The sequence below is a fragment of the Rhinoderma darwinii genome, chromosome 6 (assembly GCF_050947455.1).
Source record: "Rhinoderma darwinii isolate aRhiDar2 chromosome 6, aRhiDar2.hap1, whole genome shotgun sequence".
Taxonomy (NCBI): domain Eukaryota; kingdom Metazoa; phylum Chordata; class Amphibia; order Anura; family Rhinodermatidae; genus Rhinoderma; species Rhinoderma darwinii.
Window position 1 is genome coordinate 18,528,327 of NC_134692.1, and position 10,775 is coordinate 18,539,101.

The window sequence follows — 10,775 nt, forward strand, 5'->3', positions numbered from 1 at the left end:
GTCAATTGTATTTGTGTAAACGCTGCTTATTTGTTGTGTGTTTTCCCCATTGAATTAAATGGGGAGGTAAAACACACATCAAATAGTTGTTGCGTTTATTGCGGCGGAATCGCAACGATTCCGTCTCAAAAACGCAACTCAGATAAAAAAAACTACTTATACTTACCCAGAAGTCTGTGCTCTTCCTCCAGGCCGGCCTCCTGGGATGACGTTTCATCTCATGTGACCGCCGCATCCCATGTGACGGTTGCTGCAGCCAATCACAGGCTGCAGCGGTCTCCTGGGATGAAACGCTCATCAGTTTTCTGCAGCGGACATTCCGGGCGAAAAACTGCACCACAGTTTGGTGCAGTTTTTCACCCGAAATTCCCTGCGGCCACCGAGGCGGAAACCAGATACCGCGGCCAGGTACCAAATGATCGGCGGCCCGGTAATGGTCCGCGGCCCGGTTGTTGGGGTTCACTGATATAGAGGATTCGGTGTTCTGTATTAGTAAAGGATATTTCAGCTAAAGGATATTCTAAGAAATTAATCAGTGTAGAATTTTGAACCTAAAAACAATATCGTAGATAAAAGATAGATTCACCTAAAGTAATAACCTGCTAATAAAATGGTCAATTTCATATGTCAACAATTTGAGTGACTTAAAAAGCTCACTAATACTATGTGTCCGCGTGATCATATAGAGAGCCTCTATCTAATCATTAAAACCACGACCTCTTGTCTACATGCTAAAGACACAACAGGTTCGTAATCCAGACAAGAGGTCTTAACGGTCTTCATAGTTACAGCTCGGAACAGTCGGATACTTAATTGAAGGTGTTTAGTTGTGACATTGTAACTAATGAATGTTAGTTTCCATAGTGATGAGCAGTAAGTATAGAAATGTTCTAGATGTATCAAGTAATACATATAATAACATATCCATAAAAACGATTGTACATTATATGTGTAGATAGATGCCATCTAAACCCAGCGCTAGATACCAGTTATTCTAGACTTGGTCTTCCAGGAAGATCATAATAAGATGTCTGTCCAGCCTAAAGATCCTTATGTCGTCAGATCAAGCTATTTCAGCTACTTCCAATCACTAGAAGCTTTTAATATCTTCCCTTACAGGACCTGATACTCTGCTATCAATCCTTTAATCCAGCCACACATGACCAATAAGGTGAAAAAATCCATATATGTAAATGTTAAGGGGATGTCTTCAGCTAGAGGAAGAATATGCATCTCCGGTAATTTATTCTACTGATCTAAACTGATTTACAGTTCATTGTATTTATGCCAGTAGGTGGCACTCTAACAATCACACACCCAGAAAATAAAACCAGATGTCTTTAACGCTATACATATAAAATTATCTCCAGGTCTAGGTAATCTAATGTGTATATAGGTAAAGCATGTTCTCGAATGTTTTTGAGCATTGCTTATGGTCATGCTTGCCAATGCCACCCAACGTTTGGCTCCTTTAATGACTTTTGGTACAGACAGATAATTCACCAATTGATCAAAATAGCATGGGTGCAAATAGATTAAAGCTGGCCATACACATTAGATGACAATTGGTGTGATGTCCTAATGTGTATGGGGGGCAGCTCAGCAATTCTTCAACAGCAGATTTTGAAGCGAGAAAGCATTGATCATGTTGCTTTTTACGATGACTGACTTTTAATTACTCTGGAAGATAAGCTGATGCCAGAGGTGACCTTCATCATCTTGGATGGTCCTAGAAAACACAACGTACATAGAATATTGCACAATATTTAGAAAGTTCTGTCCCTTTAAGAAATCTTTTTGAGTTTTTCTTTTTTTGCTTTGATGCTAAAGTTATAACTTTTGTCCAAATTCTTTAATGAATGTCACATCCAACATATTGCAGCATGTTTAAATAGAACAGAATTTGAACATAAGCTTGGAAATCAGATAATGAAAACAGGCTGTCTTCTGATAATTCTTTATTTCAACAGGATGTAAAATTAATGGCCCGTTACTCTGAATAATGACATGCCTTAAAATAATATATTTTATAGACCTGTTTATTGAGTAAACTCAAGGCGCTCCCATGTCCGAGAAGAACTGCATTTAAAAGGTATAGCAGACAAATGAATATTCTAATATATGGTATGGCCACTGGGGGCACTATTCCACTTTTGTCTACATAATGAATTTAAAGAGTCCTTACCTTTTTTTTTTTTTTTTTTTGGTATTTGACTACTATGACTATAAAAAAATCCATTCCAGCAGTCCTAGTAGATGGTAGTAATTACTACTTACACTTTCTTTTTATTCTTCTTCCGCACTTCCCCGTACTGCTGAAAAGGACATTTATCTCTGTTCCTCCAGTTCATTCTGGGTCATGAATAGAATTCCAGAACTACAGTGGAAACAGAATCATATACATAGAGTTAGAATGGAGGGGGTTGGTGTTTGGTCATCTATTACACACTTATATATTCTTCAGGGCTGGTGGACAGCTCGATGACCCCTGGAATGGCTGCCACTAAGAGTTATCTTAGGAAAATAATTTGTGAGAACAAGAAAATTAAGAATCAGTTACAAATGAAAAGACACCACACAATTTTTTTTTCATATTTTAAAGTAGTGGTCTCCAACATGCATCCCTCCAGCTGTTGAAAAATGACAACTCCCATCATGCTGGGATTTGTAGTTTTGCCGCAGCTGGAGAACCACTGGATGGTGACATTGTTTCTAGGCATATCCATGCTACAAAACTTTTTCTAGTTTCTCGCAGAGCTCATCATTAAGTAAACTGAGGAAGGCACTGCTTAAATAACAATACAATACTACCCTCTCCGTATCTCTCCCATTAGCGGAAGCTGGTGGGAGTTATACTAAAACTGGTCCCTTGGTTATCTTGTGCCATTTATAGCAATGATTTCCTCTTATTTAGAAGAGGGGCCATTGGGCTCTGCCAGGCACCAAGTAACTGCTACCTCCCCATAAAGAAGTGGACCTCAAATTGTGCCTTTTCAGCTCTTGCAGAACTAGAAGTGCCAGCATGCCCTGACACCCTGCGTCCCATCAGGCACCAGGGCCCATGTAACTGGTAAGTCTGCATCCCCATGAAACAGTGAACCCCAACCTGTGGTTCTCTCTTGTGTAATCTCCAGATGTTGAAGATCTACAACTCCCAGCATGTGGCTCATCAGCACCAGGTAACAGCTACCTCTGCATTCCCCATAAAGGAGAAGAACTCAACTTGTGGCTCTTCAGCGGCCGGATATTAGGGCATGATGGGAGTTGCCGTTTCCTGAAGAGGTGCAGGTTGCGGCCCATGGTCCAATAGTTTTACCTTTGGCCTTGACTATTGGTAGAGCCAAAACTGATAGGGCCAATTGTTAAGCTTTTTACAAATGACTTGCAAATAAATTAGTGGCATGTTTGACCGACGCAGCCTGAAGAGTACACACATTTCCCAATGCATCATACTTATAAACAGATGGTATTTGGCCTCCCTCCTATTCTCGACATTTGGAATTTCTAAACTATGTGAATCAAACAATAATATTTTATAAACATACAGGGAAGGATTTTGCTCACTGCTTTGTTAACACAGAAATTATACAATGCTGACATTTATTTAAATTTGATAAAATAAACAAATGTGTTGCATTAAAATAAAACAAACTGTAAAATCAACAAAGAAAAGTCCACGTTATTACCGATAGAGCTGTCTGTCGTGTTAGGGGAACCAGGCTTAAGCAGATTATTACACACCATGGGAATGCTCTGGGGACAGACTGATTTAAAGGGAAATGCACCTTATTTATTATATCCGGTTATAAGGCAGTTCAAGACTAAATATTGGGAGAGAAGGGCGAGAGAAGGGGTGGTGGTAGAATAAAATTGTGAGGCAATTATAATATTTTGATTTGTAAAATGAACACAATGAAACTGCTCCTAGTAAATCAGATTGTTAAAGGGGTTGTCCAGGATTAGAAAAAAGGATCTGCTTTTATTTTCCAAGAAACAGCGCCATCTCTGTCCATGGGCTGTGTCTGGTTTTGCAATAAAGCCCTATTCACTTGATTGGTGATGAGCTGCAATACCAGACACAGACTATGGATAAAGGTGGCGCTGTTTCCGGTGGAAAAAAAAGAAGATCCTTTTTTCTAATCCTGGACAATCCCTTTAACATGTCAATTTAATGGGTCAGATTGAAATGTATCACATGGCTTTCCAAAAAGTCAACCCAATGGCTTTGGGTCAAGTTTATTATAAAACTTATCATCAGGTCAGTAAAATTGCTTGGGGTGAAGTTTGTCATGTGACTTTCTAATATGGCACCCAAATGGCTTGTGAAGAACCGTTATCATGTGAATTTATCGCATCACAATGAATTTTACTTCCAATATATCACCACAAGGACTTAGGGTGAAGGATAAATGCGGCTTTCCAACATGTAAAAAGTTATTTATGCGACTTTCCTTCATATCAACAAAACAGTTTGGGGATAAATATATCACAAATTTCACTACATGGAACCACAATGGCCATAGGTGAAGTACATCCTGTGACTTCCAATGTCACCGGAACCGCTTAGGGTGAAGCTCGTCATGTGACTTTTCACCATGTCATGGCAGTGGCCGGGGACAAAGTATCACTTTTCAGCATGTCACCATGAGGAAGCAGGATTGGGTATATTGATGTAACTAGATGCCAAAATTTGGAAATTGGTCAATCCCAGTTTGGCTTTAGATTGCAGTTTAGGGGGTTTGCATCTTAGTTTTTGGTTTCTGTTTAATCTAAAATCTCTATGATTTATATAGACATCATGAACAAATACATTTGTTCCATTCAGAAGTTGATAGTTCCAAAAATTCTTGGCCACTTGGATTTCAAAGGTTGACGTTGAAGTGGCAATAGGAGCAAATGACGGGAGTGATGATATCAGAGCAGCAGGAAAGATGGATCTTCAGTAGGACTATGCTGACTTCATCATTTAAACAATCTGGTAGTAAAGCTGCATCTGAGCATTCACGTGCTAAAATCATATGTTTTGGACAATGTAGCAGTGGAATCTGACACAGAGAAGGTGCTGACAGCTCAGAAGGTCTGAAGAAAGGCAGATCCCACCAAACATTCAATATCTGGAATTCATTCAATTGCCTACGGCAGTACTTCCATTTCATTTTTGAATTTAGATCAATCCTTTTCATAGAGCCTTATCAAGGACAAATAGGAAAAGATGTGAAGCATCTACTTTTCAAAAAAATCTTCTTTACCGACCCACGTACGTCAATATTTTGGTTGGTAACAAATCTTTTTTGACTCAAGGGCTTTATTAAAGAGGACTGGATGAAGGGAGTCTATAGCACAATAAATTACAAGCTTCAAAATCAACCCCATATTACAGTACAAGGGCGGTTTATGGAAAGGAGATGACAAAAAAAGTAGAAACAACTTAGTGTAGCTAAAAAGAAAGATAAGGAGAGTTTTATAGAAAATGTGCATCTCTAGAGAAGTATTCAAAATCAACAGAACTCAGTACTTTAAATTTTTTCTTTGTGGATGCCGGGAAGAACTGCACTATAGTACTGGGAATACGTTAATTGTGTTTAAAAAATTGAGCAATAGACGTCCTAAAACGTGGCTACTGTTCGTGAGGGTTGCAACACACAACTCATAGTTAAGGTAAGTAATGATGCTTACAAGACTATTACTTGGCTTGCTTGTACTATAAGTTCAGAGCCTCCGTCGGGTGTTCACAGTTCACAGAAAGAACAGAGGAGCCTTCAAAAATACCATAAGGACCCCATTATAGTCACGCTGCCATGAACAGAACCTTAGATGAGAAAGCTGGCCTTAGACAAGGATTATCAGTTGAGCAAATTCCCCAAAAAGTATCTAAATGTTGGCTCATATGTCATTAGGAGGTAAATGGTTGTCAGACACTATAGAATCAACCCCAAAAATTCCAAACTAGTTTATTTTTACCCCCAAGAACTGATGCCCAAGTGAGTCCAACTATTTCCCTGTTGCACAAACAATCTGTGGTCAACCGAAGAGATAGACAAAAACATAGCTATGGGTAAGCAAATCAATCTGTGCTACTAGTCCATAGCATGCAACAACTCAATTTACTAAATATTCTCCTCACATCTCATTAGGAATCCTAAAACCTGTCCCACCCAATGCGTCCTAATGGCCGCCAAGTTGAGAATTGGGCAAACAAATTTGCTCACGCTACATGTATTTCTAGACAGCAATAAAATAAAACCAAGGTCAATTCGATGTTGCCCAATGTCAAAGGGTAGATGTAGGACAATGAATTGTATAAAACATTGTTTGGACCATTTGGCTTGTCCACTTTTCCATTTTCTGGAAACACGTGAGACCTCCAGTGGCTCGGTAAATTAATTTACAAAGATTGTTGAGTTTGTTATTCTTCACCGGCCCCAAAGTAACGTTTGTTACAGTTGCTGCGGCTCGGTGAAGAGTGATGTCCTATTATAATTGATATGTAGTGCAGTGTCTACATGACGCACCATTTTTACGTTTGATTAATGTCCTCTGTAGTTTTAAATATTATTCTGAGGTTTACCAGGATTTTGACTTAAAATTAAACATTCAAGCGCATACTTGAATTAGCTAATTATTTGTGAAAGCCAATTTCTTATTGTTTACTGTAAGAAAAACAACTTCCAAAACCAGTCACACACAGCAGAGAGCCAGCACACACCCGTCCTAGGAGGACGAAGAACTCTCCTGTTCATCCAGGATCTGAACCTCAGGGAGAGATTTCAGCCCGTAACATTGATCGTCCCCAACAAGTTTACGAAGGCTGGATTCACAATGGCATTGCACCTTGCATTGTTTTATACATATTATGCAAACAAGTAGAAAGAGTCCTTTATATTTCCATGGGATACAAAAATACTCACACAATAGTTTGTAAGATTTGTGTTACTTACCTCGTCTCTCTCCCACGTCCCTCTCCTCTCCCTCTCTCACTCTTCCCATATTCTTGGAAATCCTGGCTCTGACCTAATGCTCAGTTTCTGTTTCTTGTGCTTCTTGATGGTTTTGATGTCTTGGCTACTACCAATCCTGATCTTTGGCAAGGTTTGTGACTTTATCTCTTCTCTGCTCCCCGATGCTACTGTCATCTAGCCGTCGGCGTCGACCTCTTCACATCAATACCCTGTAGTGCAGTTATCACTGATCAGAGGAGACCAAAGTTCATACCCCCATGACGGGGTTAACGTTGAAAACAAGAGCTCCACATCTAAAAGGTCATACCGGGCCACCTTCTTCCATTGCTCCATGGTTTCGTTTGGATGATCATGTGCCATTGTAGGAGCTTTTTGGTGGTGGAAAATGGTCAACATGGGCACTCTGACCGGTTTGTGGCAACGCAGCCCCAAACGCAGCAAGCTGTGATGTTCTGCGTGTTCTGACACCTTTTTATCACAACCAGAAGTAACTCATTCAGCAATTTCTACCACAGTAGCTCTTCAGTGGGATCGGACCAGACGATCTAGCCTTCGCTCCCCAAGTCCATCAATGAGCCTCACACACCCATGACCCTGTCGCTGGTTTATCGGTTGTCCTTTCTTGGACCACTTTTGGTAGGTAATAACCACTGCATACCGGGAACACCCCACAAGACCGGCTGTTTTGGAGATTCTCTGACCGAGCCATCACAATTTGGACCTGTCAAAGTCGCTCAGATACTTACACTTGCCAATTTTTCCTAACACATCAACGTCAAGAAATGACTGTTCTCTTGCTGCCTAATATATCTCAGATTTTACCTGTAAAGCTTCGTTCACATCTGCGTCGGGACTCCGTTAATGGGTTCGGTCGGACCTTTCCGTCAGGGGAACCCATGAACGGAATACAAAAGGAAAACATAGGTTTCCGTTGCATCACCATTGATTTAAGTGGTGACGGATCCGGTGCAAATGGTTTCCGTTTGTCACCGTTGTGTAAGGGTTCCGTTGTTTTGACTGAATCAATACCATAGTCGACTGCGCTATTCATTCCGTCAAAACAACTGAACCCTTACACAACGGTGACAAAAGGAAACTATTTGCACCGGATCCGTCACCATTTAAATCAATGGTGATGCAAACGGAAACCATAGGTTTCTGTTTGTTTCAGTTTGGATTCCGTCCATGGCTTCCCCTGACAGAAAGCTCAGACGGAACCCATGAACGGAGTCCCGACGCAGATGTGAACAAAGCCTAAGTAGTATTAATATTATGGCTGATCAGTGTATATTCCCTAGTTCTGTATTGCAATCACTTACATCAGTCTGTGTCACCATTGGGACTCACAATTTTATTTATGTAGCACCCCAGTGCTGAAGAACAACAGCGCTAACCCATGAGTCAACTTTATGCCACATATATTAGTTAGGAGCAGAGACAGCAATAAGAGCATCTCCCTATCTCGGGACGACCCAGGACTGCTCTGCATTACACAGATGGACCAGTGGGCACCATGCAATGCTTTATTTTCCCTGTAGTGGCGCTGCCAAGTTCCCTCAGATTATATCTGATCCTTGAAGGTCCCAGAAACGGGACTAGCTTTCTTGAGTTTTTGTGGCACATTTATTTTCGTTATAATGGATCAAAACAGAATGGACAACTTACGTCCGTACCTTGGACTTTACCTATAGCTGGAGACGGAGCTCCTTAGTTATGGCAGCTAATAATTAAAGGGGCCCCTGACTGATCCTTTTTTATTTGATCGGTTCATTTGCAATTTTTAGTTCTCAGTTTGACAAAGAAGAAGAAAAAAAGAAAAGAAATCCAGATTTAGAAAACGCCTTAATAATGCTGCATTAATTGGCAGATGCGCAATGCTTAAACCGTAATCCTCTGTCAATGTAATGGAATGTGTTTGTGTATGTTCAATGTGACACAACCCAGGAACGCAAAGTCATTATCTCCTATTAATGATGCCAAATATACAACTAAACAAATACATAGATGTTAATAATATTTTATCTCGACGACGTCCGTCAGGGGTGCAGTAACTTGCGCTGCTTCCAAATTCCCATTTAAAACAATCGGAACAGTTAAACTTTGGAACAATTGCAAGATGATGTTTACTTATTCACAGAGGAATTTCTGCGGCACCAGGTGTTCCTTCTCCAAAATCTTAAAGTTAGTCTAAATCAAAAAATATTTTTGTCATGCTGTTGTAGGCTGAATCGCTGCGGACCGCCATACGTGTCGTTACAGCTGGATGGGGGCTTTTGTATTTCTGGGAAGGCACACGCCTTACTTTATATTTCAAGACATCATTCTTAAAGGACATGACCATCAAAAGTCAAGACTTAAAGAACTAGTATGACAATGGAAAATAAGGACTGCTTTTTGACCAGCAACAGCGCCACTCTTGTCCATATGCTGTGTCTGGTATTGCAGCTCAGCTCCATTCCAGTGAATGCTGCAATACCATACACAGCCTGTGCACACGAGTGGCGCTGTCTGGGTTGAAAAAAAACAACTTTTTTTTTTCTAATGTCATATAACATCTTTAACTATATTGATGCAGTTTAGTTTGTCATTTGGCACAAATCACAGTGATGTTATATGGGTAATGTGTGGTTTTCTAAACTTTAGGACTGCAGGTAAATCTACTGCTGTATCTTAATTTACAGACATAAACCGATGAATAACCAAAATCCCGGTGAAGGGGAAAGTAGAAGAAACTTCACCGCAGACAAGCTAATAGTTATTCTACACAAGGATTCTGTATATACCATTTTGTCACCGATGTCTGGATGCCATATATACACCATTGAACAACTACTGCCTGGTTGTGGTATATGTAAAGTGCCTTGCAAAAGTATTCACCCCCATTGTTGTTATTCTTGTTTTGTTGCATTACAACCTGGAATTAAAATGGATTTTAAATAAAGAACCTGACAAAAGAGTCCAAATTGTTACAGTAGAATAAAATAAAATACCTAGTTAAAAAAAAATAGCTAAAAACGGAAAACTCGTGAGAGCATATGTATTCACCCCTTTTGCTATGAACCCTATAAATAATGTCGGATCAAACCAATTAACTTCAGAAGTCACATAATTAGTTTAATAGGTCAGAGACAAAGATGTGGAGAAGTAGAGACCAGGGTTGGGTTATAAAAAAAATATCCCAAACTTTGAACATCCCATGGAGCGCCATTAAATCCATAATACCAAAATGGAAAGAATATGGCACAACTACAAACCTGACTCGAGGAGGCTGCCCACCGAAACCCACATACCGGGCAAGGAGGGCATTAATCAGGGATTCAACAAAGACACAAACGATAACACTGAATGAGCTCTGAAGATCCACAGCGGAGATGGAAATATCTGTCCATAGGACCCCTATAATCCATACACTCCACAGGGAGGGGCTTTAGAGTGGTCGGAAAAATTGCTTGTAGAAAAACATAAGAAAACACCTTTTGAGTTAAAGAGGCTCTGTCACCAGATTTTGCAACCCCTATCTGCTATTGCAGCAGATCGGCGCTGCAATGTAGATTACAGTAACGTTTTTATTTTTAAAAAACTAGCATTTTTGGCCAAGTTATGACCATTTTTGTATTTATGCAAATGAGGCTTGCAAAAGTACAACTGGGCGTGTTTAAAGTAAAAGTCCAAGTGGGCGTGTATTATGTGCGTACATCGGGGCGTTTTTACTACTTTTACTAGCTGGGCGTTCTGACGAGAAGTATCATCCCCTTCTCTTCAGAACGCCCAGCTTCTGGCAGTGCAGACACAGCGTGTTCTCGAGAGATCACGCTG